Source organism: Mesocricetus auratus, unplaced genomic scaffold (genome assembly GCF_017639785.1).
Source record: "Mesocricetus auratus isolate SY011 unplaced genomic scaffold, BCM_Maur_2.0 Super-Scaffold_100022, whole genome shotgun sequence".
NCBI lineage: Eukaryota > Metazoa > Chordata > Mammalia > Rodentia > Cricetidae > Mesocricetus > Mesocricetus auratus.
Window position 1 is genome coordinate 34327683 of NW_024429203.1, and position 21512 is coordinate 34349194.

The following is a 21512-nucleotide window of genomic DNA, read 5'->3' on the forward strand; positions in this document are numbered from 1 at the left end:
CCGTGTTCCTTGCCAGTATTCATGCCATTCCAGCCACACTGGTCTCTTTGTTTCTTAAGACTTGAGCCTCACAGATTTATACTTGAGTCTCTATCTGTTTTCCAAATGTGACTTTGTCAACAGCCCTATTTAAAATTGCAATCCTCCCAAACAAGCAAGAGCTGTGGAAGTTCATTACCACCATTTTAGCCTGTAAGAACTGAAAGGTACTAACCACATGACAAATAAAATCACCACAGTGATGGGATAAAGTAACTTTTAACTCTAACAAGAAAGTTAAAATACAAACATTAAAAATAAGTGAGGCTGCGTGAATGGCACATGTAATTCCAGATTCTCAGGAGATTGAGAAAGGAGGCTCACTTGAGGCCAGGAGTACACAGTACCAGTCTTGACAACAGAGCAAACTTTGTCTCAAAATACTAAATTAAAAAAAACTACTAATTCCAACAATTTATTAAAGTACACAATATATGAAACATCTAATCTGTGACATTATTAACATAAAATTTTATTTTTGTGTTTATTGTTTTTGCCTTGTAGGTGTTTTTTATTTCTTTTTTGTTATTTTTCTTTGGGGGTGGTGGGATTGAGATGGTCTCTCTCTATGTAGCCCTGGTTGTCTAAGAACTTGTTACACAGACCAAGCAGGCCAAGACTCACAGCGATCACCTGCCTCTACCTCCCAACATCTGGGATTAAAGGCGTGCTTTTGTTTTCTTGAGAGATTTTGTCATGTTACCAAGGCTAGCCTCTAATATGTAATCCTCTTGCCTCTGCTTCCTGAGTGCTTAGATTATAGGTGTAAACCAGTTGAAGATAAATTTTTAGCATCTTAGGACAGACTGTAACTACAAGATGCTTTGTATACGCCTATGAGAACCACAGAGAAAAATGAGAAAAATCAAAACATTGTTTTTTAAAAAAATAAAATCATAAAGGAAAATATCAGGAGAGAACTGAAAGTGAAAGAATTACAAATCAGAACATAATTATTGTAGTAAGGGCTTTTCTTCTGTCTATCATTAACTATAAATGGACTGCATTCCCCAATCAAAAGACAAAAGTAACTAAATAAATTTTTTAAAATGATCAAACAACATCCTGGCAATAAGGAACTTTATCCTTCAGGAATAAAAAGGGCTGAATGTGGGAAGGTTGAAAAGGATATTTCATTTAATGATATCCCAAAGAAAGCAGAGGTATTTTACCAGGCAAAACAGATGTTACATCAAAAATTACCACAAAAAATCATATAATAATAAAGTCAATTCCTCAGGAAAATGTAACACTTATAAATATATCCCAAACTCTGAGTAACTAAAAAGATAGGGCAAATGTTCACAGAGTTGAAGACACAATTACAGTGATACAGAGCTTCAATACCTCACATTAAAAAACATTACATTTATTTACTTACAGAGGAGAAGGAAGCATGCCACAGCAATTCTCTCCTCCCACCATGTGGGTCTCAGGGATCAGCATCTTACCTACTGACCCATCTTACCAGCCCAATGACCCACTTTAAAGACACAACAGACCTGGGCACACAACCATTAAGGAACAATACTACAGATCAAATGAACCTTACAACATATTTAGAATATTACGGTCAACAGAGTACACACTATTTTTAATCACAAATGAAATATTTTCCATGTTAGATTGTATACTAAGGCATAAAACAAATGTTAATAAATTCAAGGTTTTAAGTGCTATCAGTTTTCAGACCACAAATAGTATGACACTATTATAGAAATCATTAATGAAAAGAAACTTTAAAAATTCACAAATCTGTGGAAATTGAGCAACACATTGCCCAACAACCTATAGGTTAAAGAAGAAATCAAAGGAGAAATAATAAAACGCAGTGGGACAAACTAAAATGGAACTATAAATAGCGAAGCATGTGTCAGAGCACAGTCCAAGCATGGATTTGTGTGAAGAGAATTCTAAGTGCTTGTGAGAAAACTCCATGAAGGAAAGACATGAGTCTTGTGACGTCAGTTTCTTCAAAAACAGAATCGTTCTGCTATCCCCTCCCAGGTGTAGCAGATAGGAGTGAGTCAATTCAGAATACTCATTATGACTGGCTTTTGTTATTTGTTTATAGGCCTCTATGGAAAAACATGGTTTTGCCATGTGTGGCTTGCCCCTGCAATTATGCACTTTACTCACGTGACTCCTTATAACCCACAGAGCATAAATCCTCTGATGCTCTGAATAAAGATGGCTACTGCATGACACTTTAGTCTGCCTCGCTTATTGGTGCCATTCTCCCAGGTCCGACCGCCTCTAAGGCTTGGTAAACACATATGAACATGGTACAAGCAGTTCTAAAAGGAAGTTTTAAAACAATGAGTGCCTAATTAAGACAAAAGAAATAACCTAAGCAACCCAAAGGCCTAGAAAAAGATCAAAACTCAAAGATACTAAAACGGAAATTAAAGATCAAAGTAAAACTTAATGAAAAATTAGTCCAGAAAACAGATAAGAAAGAGAAAAATGTCTGATTAGACTAAGAAACTTGGCAGGATCCTGGAAACAAGACTCAAGCAGAAGCTATGAAGGACTGCTGCCTACTGGCTTCCTCCCCATGGCTTGCTGTCTTACACCTGCTTTCTTTTTCTTTTTTTTTTTTTTTTTTTTTTTTTTTTTGGTTTTATAAGACAAGGTTTCTCTGTATTGTTTTGGAGGCTGTCAGTCCAGCCTGGTCTCGAAATCACAGAGATCCGCCTGCCTCTGTGTTGGGGAAGTTCTGTGTATATGTCAATAAATTACTGCTGGCCAATAGGAATCTAGATAGGTGGGGCTAGGAGTCCAGGAGGATTCTGGGAAGGAGAAACACAGGAGAGTCGAGATGTAACGCCATTGGGGTAGGAAGCCCGGAAACCTCTCCGGTAAGAAACATACTTAGATTAACAATTATGGGGTAATTGCTTAAAGCAGAGCTAGCCAGGAAGAAACAAGCAAGGCCAACAGCTTCATAATTGATACAGCGTTTATTTGGGGACTACAATGCGGCAGAGCCCAGGCGGCTGGCGGGGGATAAACCAAAGCGGCTAGCAAAGGAAAAAGCTTCTCGAAACACCTCTGCCTCCCGAGTGCTGGGATTAAAGGCGTGCGCCACCACCGCCCGGCTTACACCTGCTTTCTTATACCACTGAGTGCCACTACCTCCTAGTGGGCTATGCCCTCTCTCATCAACCATTAAATCAAGAAATGCCCCCACAGACCTGCCTATAGGCAATAAGATGCAGGTGTTTCCTCAATTGAAGTTCCTCCAGCCCAGTGGTTCCTCTGGCACAATGCTGGGACCCTTTAGTACAGTTCCTCCTGTTGCAGTGATCCCAACCATACAATCATTTTCATTGCACTTCAATGAAAATGAGTCGTAATGCAAATATTTTTGGAAATAGGGGATTACCAAAGGTGTTACGACCCACAGGTTGAGAACCACCACTCTAGGTTTGTGTCAAGTTGAGAAAAAGGACAACCAGGGCAGAATCTATATATAAAAATCTCAAGATTCCAAAAACAAAAACAAAAAAAGTAAAGAAAAACCTCCTTGATCTAATTAAGAAACATTTCAGGGATCTAGAGCCATGGCTCATCAGGTAAGGGCAGGGTACTGCTCTTGCAGAGGACCCAGATTCAGTTCCCAGAACCCACATGGTGCTTTATAGTCCCCTGCAAGTCCAGTTCTAGGGTATCTGACACCACCTTCGCGTCTCTGCAGTCACACACATGATGCACACACATGATGCATGAAAACTCTTATATACATAACAAAAATAAATCTTTTCTTTAAAGTTTCAGGATACAAAATCTATGTAACCACAGATGACCTTGAGCTTCTGATCCACCTACCACCACTATCTAAGGTCTAAGGTACAAGTGTGCCGCAAGACTTGGGCTTTTGTAGGTAAATTGGCAAAGCTTTTAGATCCAGACTAACAGAAAAAAGAGAGCGAACCCAAATAAAACAAATGACATTACAGCAGATCCCACAGTAAATACAGAAGACCATTGGGCACTACTATGAACACCCTAGAAAGCCTATTATTGACACTTAAAACCCCTGAACAGAATCATAAGAACACAGAAAACCTGAACACATCAATAATGAGTGGTGTGGTGAATTAAAAAGCCTACTAACAAAGAAAAGCCCAGGATCTGATGGGTTTACTGATAAATTTTACCAAACTTTAAAGAAAACTACTATAAATTATCAAACAATTCTAAAAATCTGGAAGAGAACTATTCCAACCTCTATGATACCAACATTACCCTGATGCCAAAAGAGAAAGGTGAAAGGAGACTTCAAACTAATATACCTGATGAATATAGATGCAAGAAGAACTCTTAGGACTACTGAATACAAACAACACATCAAGAAAACTGTACTCAGGCTGGAGAGATGGCTCAGAGGGTAAGAGCACTGACTGCTCTTCCAGAGGTCCTGAGTTCAATTCCCAGCAACCACATGGTGACACACAACCATCTATAATGAGATCTATTGCCCTCTTATAACGATATTCGATGCTATATAAGGAAAACAATATATTTATTTACCAGAGAGAGAGAGAGAGAGAGAGAGTTGCACAGACCAGGAGTTAGAAGAGTGGCTAGCTTCCAGGAGAAAAAGGGAAGCCCCTTTTCCTTTCACTTCCTTTTATCTCTACCTTGACCCCGCCCTGTTGGGTGGATAGCTTTGTGGGGTTCACTCCTACAATTCCCCTTTTAGTCTAAATAGAAGATTTAAATTTGATACAAACTCAAACATATACAACATATATACATAGAGAGTGATAATTAAGTTATAATCTACTTATCCTAAACTAAACATATCCATTCCACCTAAATTCTAAACTTATCTGAAAGGGATGCCTAAGTTTGAACACCTCCTTCCAATCCCAACCCTAAAATAATTGCAAAATAACACTAACAGGTGTAAACTATCCTCTAATGTCAATAATAGGGAGAGGGGACGTGGAATTCTCAAATTTACTTCCTGCTGAAGTGGGACAATGACAGGACTTCCCCCAACACCCTCCTCTGGCATGCAGGGATACATGAAGAGAACACCGAATGCATAATAAATATAAATCTAAAAAAAGAAAAAGAAAATTGTACTCCAGGATCAAGTGGTATTTTTCTCAAAGATGATAGGAGAAAAAGAAGCCATTTGCATCATTGTAGGGTATGTAAATTAGTACAGCCTTTATGGAAAACAGTATGCAGATTCCTTAAAATATTTTTAAAATTACTCTATGATCCAACAATCACTACTTCTGGTAAATACCTAAAAAATTAAATAATAATATTAAAGATATTACATGTTCTTTAAAAAAAAAAACATTATGCCGGGTGTTGGTGGCACATGCCTTTAATCCCAGCACTTGGGAGGCAGAGGCAGGCAGATCTCTGTGAGTTCGAGGCCAACCTGGTCTACAGAGCGAGTTCCAGAACAGCCTCCAAAACAATACAGAGAAACCCTGTCTCGAAAAACCAAAAAAAAAAAAAAAAAGACATTACATGTTTTTTTCAGCATGAATCACAATACCCAAGATAATCAACCCAAGTGTTTGTCAATGGATGATTACATAAAGAAAATATGCTGTTTGTGTAAAGATATGGTGTAGTAGTCAACCGTTAAAAAGAAAATCCTGTGATTCTTTTTTTTTAAAGATTTATTTATTTATTATGTATACAACATTCTGCCTCCATGTATGCCTACACTCCAGAAGAGGGCACCAGATCTCATTACAGATAGTTGTGAGCCACCATGTGGTTGATGGGAACTGAACTCAAAACCTATGAAAGAGCTGTCACTGCTCTTAACCTCTGAGCCATCTCTCAGCACCCAAATCCTGTGATGCTTAACAACACAGATTAATCTGGAGGCTACTATGCTAAGAAAAAAAAGCAATACACGGAAAAATGAATACTGTATGATGTTACTTATTTGTGAAATATAAAGTGATTTCACAGAAGCAGAGAGTGGAGTGTTAACAGCCAGGGACAAAAAGACAGGAAGAGAAAGAGAAAGAGAGGGAGAAAAAGAAAACTAGGAAGATACAAATTAAATACATAAAGTTTCTTGAGGATTCTAAAAAAATTCTAGAGCTTATTGCACAGCATAAACACTACGGTTAATGCTAACACTTGAAAACACCTAAGAGTTTAGATCTTAAATATTCTGTGATGGGTAGCTTTAACTGTCAACTTTCCCCAACCTAGAATCAATAGAAAAAAAAGTCTCAATGAGGGATGTCTATACCAGGTTGGACTGTAGACAAATCTGTGCCATATTATATGAATTGAGTGATGAAGGAAAGCCCAACCCACTGTGGGTGGCATCATTTCCTTGGAACTTGCTGCCAGGTCTGAAGACCACAGCTGGGTTCCTAGCACCCATATGGTAGAAAGAGATAATCAACTCTGGCAATTTTATCCTCTGATCTCTGTCCATGCATGCAAGTGTGAGCATGATCAAACACGCATGCACATGCTCATATGCTCACACAAACACATACACACGTAAATGAAAACTGTTAAAACTACCAATTCCTCAAACACAGCTCTTAGTCATCATCATGAATATACACTTTTTTTCTTTTGAAGTGCTGGGGATCACGCCTTTAGTTTCACACATATTACACAAGCATTCTACCTGTAAAGCCATATTCTCCATTCATGAAGCCTACATTTTAAAGTCCCAGCTGATAGAGACCTTAATCTGAACTCACAGACTAATATATATATATATGTACATATATATATATATGTATGTATACTCTCTCTCTCTCTCTCTCTCTCTCTCTCTCTCTCTCTCTCTCATGCTTTTCCTCCAAAAAGTATACAAAGCATATAAAGTATGATAAACTACTGGAATCAGTCAAATCACTGGTTCTACCTATAGGACATTAAGAGGTCACATAATGTAGTTGCAAACATGAACTCACAGCAGTTGGGAGCACATATCAATGCACAAAATCAAGCCAGCCAAAATCCCAGCATCGAAATAGGAGGGGTTCATTAAGTCCCACGGCTGTCTGAGGAGCGTTCTGGCAAATGATGGCTGCTGAGGAAGAGAAAGTCAATTTTTTTCTAAGATGTGGACACTGAAAGGCTACCCATGCTCCAGTAGATAGAGCCACCCATATGCACAAACAGGTAGACACATGCACAAGCAGGTAGACTAAATGGACTCCATGGCTAACTTTAAAAAGAGAGCACATGTAGCTGGGAGGGAAAAAAATCAGAGGAAGAAGTGTAGCAGGGAGAATGAAGAGTGAATTTAATCAAAACACATCGTGTGCATATATGAAAATTAAAGAGAAACATTTTAAAAGAAATCCTTTAACCTCCCTACAGCAGTGTTCTCATCTGCAAAAATGAAGATTAAATATGTATACCCCCCAAAACAGTATTTTTCACGCAAAAATCTACAAATATTGAAAGCAGTTTTATACATAATAGCTCCAAATTGGAAACAATCCAAATATCCATCAACAGAAGAATACTCAAATTGCAGTATATCCATGTAACAGAAGGCTACTCACCAACAGAAAGGAATGAGTTACTTATACACATAACAGAGGAATACCATATATTACACCCACAGAAGGAAATGACAAGAGAATATCCCATGATTGTCTTTACATAAAGACACATATTAGGCAAAAGTAAGCTTAGCCAACAAAAAAAAAAAAAAAGGAAGAAGAGGCTGAATTGGTTGGAGGGATTGAGAAGTGGCAGAAGGAACTTTGTGGAAGAATAGAAATATTCTACAAATGGGCTAGAGATGGCTCAATGATATAGTGCACTATTTACATTTCCAGAGGACCCAGGTTCAATTTCCAACATCCGTTTGGAGGCGTAGAACCATCTGTAATTCCAGTTCCAAGGGAACCAAAGCCTTCTGTTTCTGCAGGTGATGTAGGAATGTGGTACACACACATACATACAAGCAAAACACCCATACATAAACCTATCAAGAGAAGTAGAGGATACATACATTCTGAAATAAACTCATACTGCGGGGAAGATATACACTGTGGAACAGATTCCCAATTAGCTGTTTACTATCATCATGATCATGTAACTTTAGATATGTTATTATTCCCTGCACTAGGGTGGAAATTTCCAGCACACGGCACATAGATGTCCAAATAATTCCTGAAATAGTACAGAAAACACGGTACATGATAAATGTTTTCATCTTTCTCCCACATGTCTCACACTTCCCGACCCTGATGGTCAGTTTCAATGTCTGAAGACCTCCCCCCTACTGGAGTCCCCTGGAGCAAGCACTCAAGGACTACAAAGAAGAAAGAATGCCCACTGCACGGCTCACTGGTTAAGCAGAAATACCCACTTTCAGTCATTCCAAAATCAGTCTATGAAGCTGTGAACTCTACAAATAAAATGTGGACATGGGTGCTTTTTATGAGAAAATATCAACGGTGTAGACTGCTCAAACAGACTGATATATAGCAGTTCATTCTCCACTGTCTTTTTCATACCAGGGGGAAAGCAACCAGAGACAAATGCAGACAGTGAAAAAAAAGATCTGCAGTCCAGTGCTAGAGCTGTCCTTAAAACAAAAAAACTCCTGACATACTGAGGATTTCATCAGTGTTGCTAAGTAGTTCCCGTTTGTTTGTATGTACTGGTGTAGACAGATGTCAGAGGCCAAACTCAGCTGCCATTCCTCAGGAGCTGGCCACTTTAGTTTTTGAGACAGGGTCTTTTGCTGGGACCTGGGCCTTGCTTAACTGGTGAGATAGGGAAGCTGGTCAGCAAGTGTCAGTGATCCTCCTGTGTCTGCTTTCTTGGTCCTGGGATTACAACTGTGAGTAACTTCGCCTTGGGTTCTTTTTGTTTTTCATTTGTTTTTTAGTGGGCGCAGATGCTCATGCTTAGATGCTCATGCTTGTGTGGCAAGCACTTCACTGGCTGAGATATCATCCCAGCCCATTTCTGGTTTTTTTTTTTGTTTTATTTTGTTTTTTTGTTTTTGCTTTGTTTTGTTTTGTTTTCAAACAGACAGGTCTTTGTAGCTCAGATTGACTTTGAATTTAAATAGTAGGTTGACATTGGGTATCTTCCTCACACTTTTTTTTTTTTTTTAAGACAAGGTCTCTCACTGAATCTGAAATTCCCTATTCATCTAGACTGGCTGGTCATCAAGCTCCTGGGAACTGCCTGCCTCTACCTCTACCACAACCACCATCATCCCCAACAGTAGGGTACAATATATACTGCCACATGAGGCTTTTATGTGGGTGGAGGAATCCAAACCAAAGTTAAGTACTTTACCCACTGAGCCTTCTCTCCAGGCCCTCCACCTTTTGGCGGGGAAATGAGGGACAGGGTCTCTCACTCAATTAGGCTAGACTAGCTGGACTGGGAATCTGAACTCAAGTCCTCATGCTTACACTACAAGCATTTGACCTACTGAGTGAGCAATCTCCTGAGCCCTGACACCAACTATTTCTAGTGACTGAAGATATTCACATGTAATTCCCCAAGGATTTCTGTGTCTCCTTCAAAACTGGTTTGGGTTGTGGGGGAGCACAAAGATGAAAACACAGCATCTGAACTCCATGACCTTATCATTAAACACTCCTATAAAGCACTCACAAAGGCATTAATGAAGTCTTACTACCAAGTCAATTGTTCAGTGTTTCTTAAGATCCATGGAGCACAAAGAAAAAGCATTTTATAAATCTGTATAAAACAACAAAACCTTGGGAACTCAGTCACCAAAATTATCTATAAAACTTTACATGGCAACCCTGGTTATGACATAAACATATCAGGTGTTTAGTCATAGTGTTATGTCCCCAGTGTTTGTGCCTCCTCAAAAACCAACTGAAATCCTAGCTTCCAAAGTGACAGTAATAGGTAAATACCTTGGGAGATAATCAAGAGTGAGGGTCTTCATATACGGGACTGATGCCCTTATAAAAGAGGTTAAAGGAAGACCCCTGTCCCTCCTCATGTGAGGGTACAGGAGCTATCAGCTATGATCAGAAAGTAGGTCATCACCAAACACAATCAGCTAAACCTTCATCTTGGACTCCGCAAGCAGAATTGTGAGAAATCAATCCCTGTTCTTTATGCACGTCTCAGTTTAATTTTATTACAGCAGTCCAACATACTAACTCAGAGACTTTTACAAATGCAGCTCAAGGGGATGGGGAAAGAGGAGGAACGGGGCCTTTTCGGGAAGCTCGCTGTGCAGTTCTTTCTGCTAGTAACAATTATCTGAGGTGGATGGTCTCCAGACGAGGGTAGCTAAAGGGCAGGAGCACTTGAGACTCTGCCCCCAGTGCCTCCACATCACTCTTTCTCCCACCAACATAATTTCCCAAAGAACATTTAAAGATGGCTCTTTTATTAAAAATACTTAGATATCAGTAGACATTCTCAAGTCATTTCAGTGTGTTTGTTTTAAGGCAATCAGGAAGCACTTTGCAGAAAGTCGTGGTTAACAGAAAAAATACCAATACAACGCACCAACATAGTGGGTTAGTGCTGGGCTTATCAACCTTAACTTAGAAACCTACCACATCCCCTGCAAGTAATCTGGGTAAGTCAAAATCTCTTTAAACCTATTTATAAGTAAATTTATAAGAGGTTCCCTATTTATAAATATCCACATCACTTCTCTCGGTCTTTCCCCATACGATGCTGATGAAATAAATCTATAAATTGTGGTGCACATATATGAAATTATCTGTTTAGGAAGATAATTGTAGTGAATGAATTGCTATTTCGTGGACAATAACTTGGCACACTTGAGAAATGCAGTCCACATATACAGCAGGAAGTAGCCCTCAGATGGAGGGGCCCTCGTCAGGGGGATCCAATTGGACAGCAGCAGGTGCCTCTTGAGGAACAATTTTCTGGCTGCTTTCTAACAAATTCAAAGCTCTCTGCAGACAGCTACTGACTCTAACCTGCTTCCTTGAGCAGGATGCAAACCTGCTAACAAATTACCGTGGCAAGGACACTGAGGCAGGAGACTCCCAGGTGAGAGGCCTACCTTTTGCACCTGTGGCCCCTACGCTAAACATCTGTAAAATGAGAGAGAAAACAATTCTTCCCCTCCCTGCTTCCCTGAGAAAGCTAAGACCTGAATCAAGGTTCGTGGAAAGTGTGGCAAATCCCTGGAGGAAAAGGTGCTGAAGCGATCAACTGCCAAAGGCAGGGAAGAAGCAGCTCCTGAGGACCCCACAGTCCGGACATTCCAGAAGCCTCCACTACCCACTAGAGACAGCATCCTGCCCCAGCCCAGCCCCGGCCCGACCCGGCCCGGATGGAGCTCACAGTCCCTCGACCCTCACAGCCCAGCGGGGCTGCGGGCCAGCTCCACCCTCCCCACCCCGACCCGGCCTCCTCAGTCGACCCCGTGTCTCCCCTCCCCCGTCACACGCCCAGGTGCCTGAGGAGGTGGAAGGGTGTTCCGCCGCCATCTTGTCCCCTCAGACCCGCAACACAGATTGCCCGCGCCCCTCTACCGCCCGTCCTGGTCCAGGCGACGCGCGCCCCTCGCGGACACTTACCCCGGGCTGCCCTGCGCACTTCGGGGCGGCTCCCAGCGTCCCGGCGGGAAAGGGGCGTGGTGGGGCGGGGCGGCCGCCGAGGACCGGGCGGGGCAGATGGCCGTCGCACCACGTGATGCTAGACGAAGTTTGGCCCCACCCCCTGGGCGGTACTGGGCTATTCGCGCAGGCGCGACCCGGCTCATGCCCAGCGCTCAAGCAAAAAGTGAAGCCTTTACTCCGAACCTAGGAGCTCCTACTTTCCAGAACGGTTCTTTTTTCCTTGTACTGACAAAAGTCCACCTCGGCTTTCTGGCTCATGGGCCCCTTTCTTGAATTCAACCTTTCCCCCGTCCTGTCTTATCACCACAGTCCACATACGAAGGTCCTCTCGAGAAGTCTGTGCTTGGTAGTGTTTCACAAAAGCACCTGGGTCTTAGCCAAGCAGAGCTCAGCCTCCACCTTAATCTTTGTTTCAGACGTCCGTATGCCAGACAAGGATCCAAGTACAAAGACCTAACAAATATGTTTAAGCTGCTTCGAAGATAGCAATAATCACAAGATGGGTATGTGTCGATATATAAATCACAGTTCTGAACTAAATGGAAAAGAGATTGTGCACATAGTATCAAGGGAATATACCCTGCTACTTTTCATCCAGCTAATGCTTGTTCGCACAGCAGGTGGGAAACCAATGGATACTGAAGTCTACCTCACTTTCAGGAATTAAGAGCTGTGGAAGCAGGTGGGCACTATGTTTGTGGCTCCCCCTAGGTCCTTTCTCTTCTTGGTTTCTTAGAAAACCCATTCGTTCATTTGTCTGACAAATAGTTATGAAGCACCTGCCACGTTAGATACACTAACTGCTTAGCGTTAATAAATGAACAATATAGATCTTCCCCAGAAAAAATCCTGGGGGGGGGTGTTCTTGAAGTGGGAGGAAACACGAATAATAAACATCAAAGGGGAACAGAAGGGACATGACACAACATAAATGATGGTCAGTGTCTCATTTCTCTTGTTAATCATCTTCTCTTATTCCCATAAGCATTTGAACATCTTTCAACTTGGGATCTCCCAACCACCAGCCCTCACTCACTTCAACATGTTCTCATTCCCCTTTGTAGCCTGCCCTTTGCATTTTGCAATTTAGATATCTCCATTACTTCAATTACTTTTCAGCTCTGGACTTCCACACTTTGTTTTCTGCCCACTCTTTCCAAAGTCACTAGGGATTTCCCTAATGCGAATCCTGATTTAATTACCACAACCTGCAGAAGTTTTGAAGTAGTATTGTAGGCTTTGACACTGTGGTGGTGTTACCGGAGACCAAGGCCATGAATCAGGGACATCACAACAAACCAGCTCAGCAACTATCCCCAAAATAAGATAGAAATGATCAGTACCTTAGTCGGTCATTATCAGAGAGGCTTCTGCCTGCAGCAGATGGGAACAAATGTAGAGTCCTGCAGCCAGACATTATGCAGAGGAAACAGACCTTGAAACACACAGCTCTAAAAGAGATGTCTCCATCAAGTCATCCCCTCAGAGCTCAGGGAACCCCAAGAAAGAGAGGCCAGGAGTGGGGGAGACAGAGGACAGAGGACACGAAGAGAACAAGGCCCTCTAAAACAACTGAACAAAGATCATATCAATTCACAGAGACTGAAGCGGCAATCGCAGGGCCTACACCAGTCAGCACCAGCCTCTGCACACGTATATTTTACAGAACTCCTGAAAGGGTGAAGGAATAGGTCTCCGGTTCTTGTGCTGTCTCTTGGGGATTTTTTATTTTTCTATTGCCTTGGATTGTCCAACTTTGATATGATGGTTTTTGTTTTATCTTTCTGTATTTTACTTTGTTACATTTAGTTACCTCTTGTAAGCCTGTTCTTTTCTAATGAGAGACAGAAAAGGAGTGGATCGGGATAGAAGAAGGAGTGGGGAGAAACTGGGAGGAGGAGAAGGAAGGAAAATGCATTCAGATTATATTGTGTAAGAAAAGAATCTATGTTTAATAAATGGGAGAAAAATAAAAAGATACAGTGAGTGACACTATCTCCAGCATCCAAGCATAGCATCAGCCCTGTCTTCTAAGGCTTCGACATGAGGCCTGATGGACCATTATTGCAAGATCGCTCAGGTAGTGTCTCAGGGTGACTGTTGCAGTGATGAAACACCCTGATCAAAAGCAACTTGGGGAGGAGAGGGTTCATTCTGCATACACTTCCAGGCAACAGTTCATCACAGAGAGACGCAGGAGGAACTCAGGTAGGGCAGGAACCTGGACACGAGCTGATATAGAGGCCATAGGGGAACACTACTTACTGGTTTGCCCAAAACAAATAGAAAAAGCCCCCAGAGAGGAAACGGGAAAAGGGAGATTGGAAAACCCACAAGTCTGTTTTCTGGGGAGGGCAATTTAAATACCCTGTGGGAGTTGTCTTGAGCATCTCTGGGGTAGGGGATCAGGCTTTCTGAGATGTAGCAGGGTTTGGAGAGATAGGGGACGAGGGCTTGGGTGGAACTTCCACCATAGCATTCCAGACTCTTTGGGTATATGGATACCAGGGGCTGGAGTGAAACTTCCATCGAAACTAGCTTTGATGCTTGTACAAGATGTTTGTTGATCAGACTTGCTTCTGGAATCCGACCTAATTTGGGGAGAAAATTACCAGAGCAGAGGACATAGATGCAGACTGGAGATGGAGATGCCAACCTTTTATCCTAAGTAGCTGCAGCAAGCAGCGTGGTCCTGCTCCAGGGTGCCTTGGGGCTCACATTAAACAGACAGTCATAGTGAGCAAATGTGCTATGGGAGAGAGAATCAGAATGGTTCATTTCCTGTGGCCAGAGCCATATCTGAAGAGGTAAAAGGAGTGAGCAGCTGCCTGAGGGGGGCTCCCTCTCCCCCTGTTGCCCGGGACCATGCCTGCAAGGTATTTAAATGGCCTCTTAGGAAAAGACATGTGGTTTTCCGGTTCCTTTTTCCCTTTTCCACTCTGAGGACTGGGAGACCACCTGGAAGCATTTTACTCAGTTAAACCTAGAATTTTCGTTCCTAATTTGCCTCAGTTTGATTTGCTGAGTTGGTGAAGAGGCTTAATATCGGGGTACTGAAACCTTTCATTGCCAGGAGGGGCTGAAATTTTTCCCCCATCAGCCCTCAGCTTCGTGGTGGAAATATACCCATCTCTCCCTGCCCATGCCTCCACCAGATAAGATTGGCTGTTGGCCCATTAGGTTGTACTTTCCAAGTCACCACTTTAGAGGCCCAGGGCTTCTTCTGATTTTGGGTGTACCTTTCCATGATGCGGCCGCACCAGGACCCTGACATATTACTGGACCAAAGGTAGCCTTCTGTGGGAGATGTCCTGCTCAAGGGTACACCCCAGGCACACCTTTTTTCCCCTTCCCAGTCTACAGCTCTGGATGCTGTACTTTAGGCTTTAGGTTCCAGCATTAGCTTGTAAAATAGGCAGCTGTGGGTCAAAACTACACACCCCAAACTCCACTGGGGTGTCTTTTACAAAATCTTTTCAAACTGGAGCTGTCTGAGACCATATGTCCTGAATGCCTTGAAAGGCCCAGGTCCTCACCCAGTCACCTGCTTTGGCAGCCATGACAGGCTGCAGAAAAGACCCAGAAAGACATAGGCCCCTGACTCAGAAACATGTGCTGAGCTCCCAACCTTGCCCTAATTACTAGGAAGTCAGATACCCTCCATGAGGCAAGGAACTAATCAGAAGTTAGCTGGCAGGCTCTGGATGTGCTTTACTGATAACAGTGGAATGCAGAGCACAGCAACTGCCCTGGGGGGGCGCCTCTAGGCATAGCAACCTTCCTGTAGCTGCAGTCAACCAATCAACTCAGGACAGGTTCCCCCAGCCTGAAGGTGCACTAATCCTGAGACTGCTTCTATGCAGACCCCCAGACACTCCCCTTGCTCTGTCCCAATATATTCCCTGCCCCACTGCTGCTCCAGGTCCCTCTTGTTCCACCTGCTGTGTCAACCAAGTTAACCCCAGTTAGCTCATTAATTATAAAAAATTCTTTGTTTTTGCATCCTATCTGGTCTCATGGTGGGTTTGGGGGGGGTTCAGAGTCTGGGCACAGCAGCCTGATTTCTCTGTACAGTAAGGCCTAGTTGTAATATGTTCTTGGCAATCAGTCAAGATGGCCACTGAAGGGAACTTTTGAATTTACCATCCTCCATGACCTTGAAATTTTTGCAGGCATGGGGACAAGTGGACGGAACTGCCGTATGTCCACAGTTTCTGGATATTGTGCTCCAGCCCTTCCCTCTGTAGCCAGTGTCCCACAGCCCCAGTCTTGTTGACTAGGGTCACAGCACCTCCAGATTCCCACCTATCTGGGAGCTGAGACGTGAAAATTCTGCCCTGACCAAGTTGCTGGAGACAATGCCCGCCCCCTCCAACTCTGCCTACCCATTCCCCTTCTACAGGGCCACGCATTCCATTCAGTTGCCAATATTCCTCACATCTCTTGCCCTGTGGGACAAAGGTCGGGGAGCAACTTCCTCCTCCTTACCCTCCTTTCTCTCCTCCTCTTCCTCATACTGCCCCTCTCTATCCCTCAATGCCACAACCTACATCACGGTCCCCTTCCTCACACTGGCCTAATCCCCCAGAATCCTCCCAGGTCTCTTCTCATACCCAGTCTCGTCAAACTCCTACCCAGATCCTGTGTGTAATATGGCGATGCCAGCTACAGAGCCCTACTGGGACTATCAGCTGGTAAGAATGGCCAACAGAGGCGGGACCCCATGGTGCACTGCCTCCTTCAGGGTATGGAGATGGTCCTGGAAAAAGCTGGTAAATCTAATAAGCTCTGAGAGATTACACAACAAGCTGATGAAAATTGGGCCACTTTTCTAAATTGGTCACTAGAGGTCATGATTCAATATACTGGCATTGACCCAGCTTCCACAGCCCTGGCCAACCATTCTCAGTCAGTGCCAGATATTAGAAAGAAATTTGAAAAGTTTGAGGTGGGTCCTCAAACCCACCCCCCCATTCAGGAATTGAAGAAGATGGCCTTTAAGATTTTCATATATGTGTTTTTATTTAAATTAGAAACATGCATGCTTCACATGTCAATTCCAGCTCCCTCTCCCAACCCTCCTCCCTTGTCCCTCTACCAGTCCCCCTCCCCGCCCCCAACCCAATCCCCACATCATTCCCCAGGAAGGATGAGGCCCTCCTTGGGGGGGATATCCAGAGTCTGTCATTTCATCCTGGGCAGGACCTAGGCCCTTCCCTATGTGTCCAGGCTGAGAAAGCATCCCTCCATGTGTAATGGGCTCCCAAAGTTCATTTGTATGCCATGGTGAACATTAATCTACTACCCAAGGCCCCAGAGATTTTAATGCTCAAGAGACAGCAGAATCTTCCCAACAGGCTAGGCTGCAAGATAAGGCTGTGCTTCAAGCTTACATCTTGTCTGCTGCCTTGAGGCCACCAGCAAACCCACAATGGGAACTGGGGAAAGTTGACAAGGCTCCATACCCCCAAGTCAACTCTGCTAGGAGGCTGCTACAAATGCAGCCAGGAAGGCCACTGTCACGATGTTGCTCTGACATTTGGCTGCCGATGAGGCCATGCCCCATCATTACTGTCAGCCTGGGCACTGGGACTCAGAATGCCCCCAAGGGGGCTTGGTCCCTATGTCATTCCCTGGAGTCCACCCTCAGCAACGCCAGCATCTGAGACACTTCCAGCCTTCAAATTCCTCAACCTAGCGGAGGACTGACACGGCCAAACGTGGTGACTCCCATCATCCTCTCCGAGCCTAGGGTAATGCTCTAGGTAGTGGATAAGACCATGGCTTTCCTATTGAACACAGGAACTACCTATTCTGTTTTAACCCCTCACTAGGGTCCCACAATCTCTGTCATTGGGATGGACAGGACTCCCTCCTTCCTGATTAAGACCTGTCACTTCCCTGCATCCTTGCAGGGAGATTCTGTCGCGACCACCTCGACCAGCAAGGAAGATGCAACACTCGAACTCTTCTTTAAGCAGTTTATTCAGGAACCTTGAACAAATCTTCTGACCCCGGGGAGTGCACGCCCACAGCTTAAATGGACATTGGGTAGCCAACCCTGGTAAGCCACGTGGGACATGTAGATAGGTCCACATACGTGGAAGCAAGCCTGATATCCAGTCTTGCCCAAATAAGGAGTTGTTGATCACAGAGAGTGCTTGCTATTGGGCTACCGGCGCCATCATTAGGGCGTGTTACCTAGCAGCTCTACAAGATTCTTCTCATACTTTTCTAGTCACACTCACCTGCCCTGTACCTTTGCTTGGTCGTGAAGTTCTCAGCTGCTTTGGGGCCACACTCACCTTGTCCCCCACATTCTTTCCTGACTCCTACCTTCTTCTCCCCTTAATAAGCTTCCCAGGCTCCTACCCCAGACTGTGCTGTCCCTACCATCCAGAATCCAGTGGATCCCTAAAATGGGATATCTCCACTGCTGGGGTTGCAGCTCACTACCAGCCATCCTAGTTCACATTAAGGACCTCTCCCCTCCCCCCCTCCAGACCCCAGTTTCCTCTTTCTGAAACCCACCGCTGAAGTCTCAGGTTCACAATCACTTGCCTTCTATCTCAGGGATTTTGAATTCCTGTCAACTGGCCCTGCAACACCCCCATTCTTCCCTTGTGTAAGCACTCTAGTGCTTACTTTTGGTTCAAGACCTCCACCTCATAAAAGAGACAGTTACTCCAATTCATCCCTTATACACGTCTAAAATTCCTCTCGCAACCTCCACTTTTCTGTCTTGGACCTGAAGAACGCCTTTTTCACGGTTCCTTTACAGTCTGACTCATATTTCTTCCATCTTCACCTAGGAAGACCTTAGCACCCAGTCCTCCAGACAGCCCACATGAACTGTTCTCCCTCAGGGTTTTAGGGACAGCCCTCATTCTTTCGGCTGAGCCTTGGCTTGGGGCCTTTCCACTTTTGACCCTGAGTCCTAGCACACTCCTCCAATACATTGTTGACCACCTTCTCTACAACCCCTCCCTGCCTCCGTCCCACTGGGCCATCTCTCTGCTTCTAAACTTCCTCAGCTCCTGGGATATTGCATTTCACAACTAAGACTCAGTTATGCTTTCCCAATGTGGTGTACCTGGGAGTTCAACTCAGTCCTGGTTCTAAGCCTCTCTCACCTCTGACAGAGTCCAAGCCCTGAAGGATTTACAAACCCCAACCACAATGGCTCACATTCTCTCATTTTTGGCCCTGATAGGATTCCTCTGCCACTAGATCCCTAACTTTGCCACTACAGCCAAGACCCAATACCAGGCATTCAGAGAGATCCCACCCCACCCCCCCACCCCCGCCCCATGGAGCCTCTCACCCACCCAGCCACTGACCCTTTGCCACTTCAATCTACTGTGAGATGCCCTTTGAACAGCCCCACCCTTGCCGTTCCGGATCCCACCCGGCCTTATACAGATGGAAGGTTGGTGGTGACCACAGGGGTTCTAGTCCAATAGGTTGGGCCTTTGAGTCAGGCCATTGCTTTCTGTCCAAACAACTAGACCTCACCCTCTATGGATGGCAGCAGCTGAACTCACCCAGGAGACTCTCAAGATCACCCTGTTCCAGGTAATCAGGGTATACCTCACCTCTTAGACCTTCTGAGTCATTCTTCTGTCTCCCTCTTTGGACCCTAACGAGTTCAAGTCTTTCATTTATTGTTTCTAGAGAACCCCCAAAATTTCCTTGTTCTCCAGTCCTGCACTGAACCCTGACCCCCCCAACTCACCCTTTTGTAGACAGAAGTTCTCTTATAGACTTCCACTAACACAGTTGAAGCCGCCCGCCTGCCAATGGGAACCTCTTCACAAAAAGTCAAATTAATCACCTTGACTAGAGCACTCCAAATAGCCAAGGGACAATGGGCTAACATTTATACTGACTCTAAATATGCATTTTTAATAACCCATTCCCATTCTGTGCCTTGGAAGGAAAGGGGCTTCCTCATTACCAAGGGCGCATCCATAGTTAATGAACCCCTTATAACCAAGCACTTGGAGACCCTACAGCTGCCTGCAGAAGTAGCCATAATTCACTTCCAGGGATACCCGTCCTCCAAGGCCTTGGGCAATGTCAAGACTGACTCAGAGCTCAGGGACTTGCCCAGCTCCAGTGTATCAATGAAACAGACTGTTTTTGACACACTCCTATCAGCCCAGCAAGCAACCCCGAAGAGGAGGAGCTCCTGAAATAAGAGGACACATGGACAAAGGATAGATGGTTCTACTTAAATAACTGCTCATCCTCCCTCAGGACCAAGCACTGTGCATCATTTCAGACATCCACCAGATCTTACACATAGGCCCCAAAGCATTTTTCCATTTCTCAGAGCCCTTCTTTGACCCCACCTGTCTTCCAGCCCACTCCTATCAGATGTGCGCTAAAGGGGACCCTCCAGATACATCAGCCCCTCCCCATACCACCTTCCAGGACATTACCTGATAAAGACAGGCAGGCAGTCTTCACCCACATGCCCACTCATAAAAAGCTGTTACCTCCTAACTCTGTTGACACTTTTACAGGATGGATAGAAGCACTTCCCACTTCCAGCGAGACAGCAGATAGGGTGGCTCAGACACTCCTGGACCCCATCATCCCTCTCTTTGGAGTGCCACAGATTATACATACAGACATAGCCAACCTTCACTTCCAGGGTCATGGAGCTCGTGTCGGAAGCTCTTGACATTTTCTGGAAGTTCTACATCCCCTAGAGTCCACAATCCTCAGGAAAGGTGAAAAGGTCAATGGACTCATCAAACAACAGCTCACCAGGTTCTCCATAGAAGTCAGGTTATCTTGGCCCTCCCTTCTTCCCATTGTCCCTTACCCACCTCCAGGCCACCCCTCGTTCTCCTACAGGCCTAAGTCCTTTTGAGCTCCTTTATGGAAGGGCCTTCCCCTTTAATCACCACCCCCTGGATCAAACTCCTCCACTGGCTGGCTGCCTTCCCTTCTGAGGCCCCTTCTCACTTCACATACTGACAGCTATCTTCCTACCCCACCTGCCCCTGAGCCTGCCCCACTCTCCACAGGGGACCGAGTAGTCCTCAAACAGCTAGCTCCTAAGGCTCTTGAGCCCTAATGGTCAGGACCCCCACACTGTGATCCTCAACACCCCTTCGGATGCTAAGCTCCTGGGACATCTATGCCCCGCTTGTGGGACCGTTACTAATAATCTATTTTTCTTCTAGTAACCTGCCCTCTCAGCTCCCTCAAGGAACAGATCCCTAATGACTCCAGGATGGCAGCTAACTGAAAGCTTCTTCACCTAAACCTCCCGCTGAGCATGAACCCACCGACTCCCCAAGTGACTCCCCAACTCCCTCTCCCCACATTGTCCCATGCCCACAGGAAGTAGCCAGACATGAACCTGGCACCCATATACCTGAAGAGTCTGAGACATTCAGGTGGAGCTCCGCCTCGGGGCCTCCTCACTTCAAAGCCTGCCCAGTCTCAGAAACCCCACTAAGCGGTGGCTCCCCCTCCCCAGAGATGCCCATGACCTTGCCTGCTGGGTATTAAATGACCTGTTAAGAAAAGGCCATGTGGTTTTCAGGTTCCTTATTCCTATCTCCATTCTGGGGACCGGGAGATCATCTGGGAGTGTTTCGCTCATCAAGCCTGTTCTTTTAATTCTTAATTCAGCTCGGTTTGATTGGCTGAATCAACGGAGAGACTTAATATCGGGGTACAGAAGCCTTTCAATGTGGCATCTGCAAGGCCGTTTCTGATATATCAAGTAACCTTTTTGTGAAAGTATCCTTAATTTCTTGCTGTACATCATAAACCATTTGAGAAGAATTAGGGTGACCCATCAAATGCATCTTAGCCTTTCCCAATCATACTTGTTTTCATTAAATTTAAAAAATGTAATACAATAGGATG

General features: G+C 44.4%; 1 protein-coding gene across 5 annotated transcripts in view; it reads right to left on the reverse strand.

Annotated features, from left to right (window-relative positions):
* Positions 1 to 11673, reverse strand: part of Scaper (S-phase cyclin A associated protein in the ER) — a 343723-nt gene extending 332050 nt beyond the window's left edge. For 2 of the 5 annotated variants that reach the window (XM_040729759.1, XM_040729754.1), the window contains exon 1: positions 11580 to 11673. The gene's annotated coding sequence lies outside the window, so the exon portion shown is untranslated. Of the gene's footprint in view, positions 1 to 6968; positions 7304 to 11579 lie in introns of those variants that run through there. The other 3 variants (XM_040729757.1, XM_040729755.1, XM_040729758.1) reach the window with 2 other exon arrangements.
* Positions 11674 to 21512: the final 9839 nt, after the last annotated feature.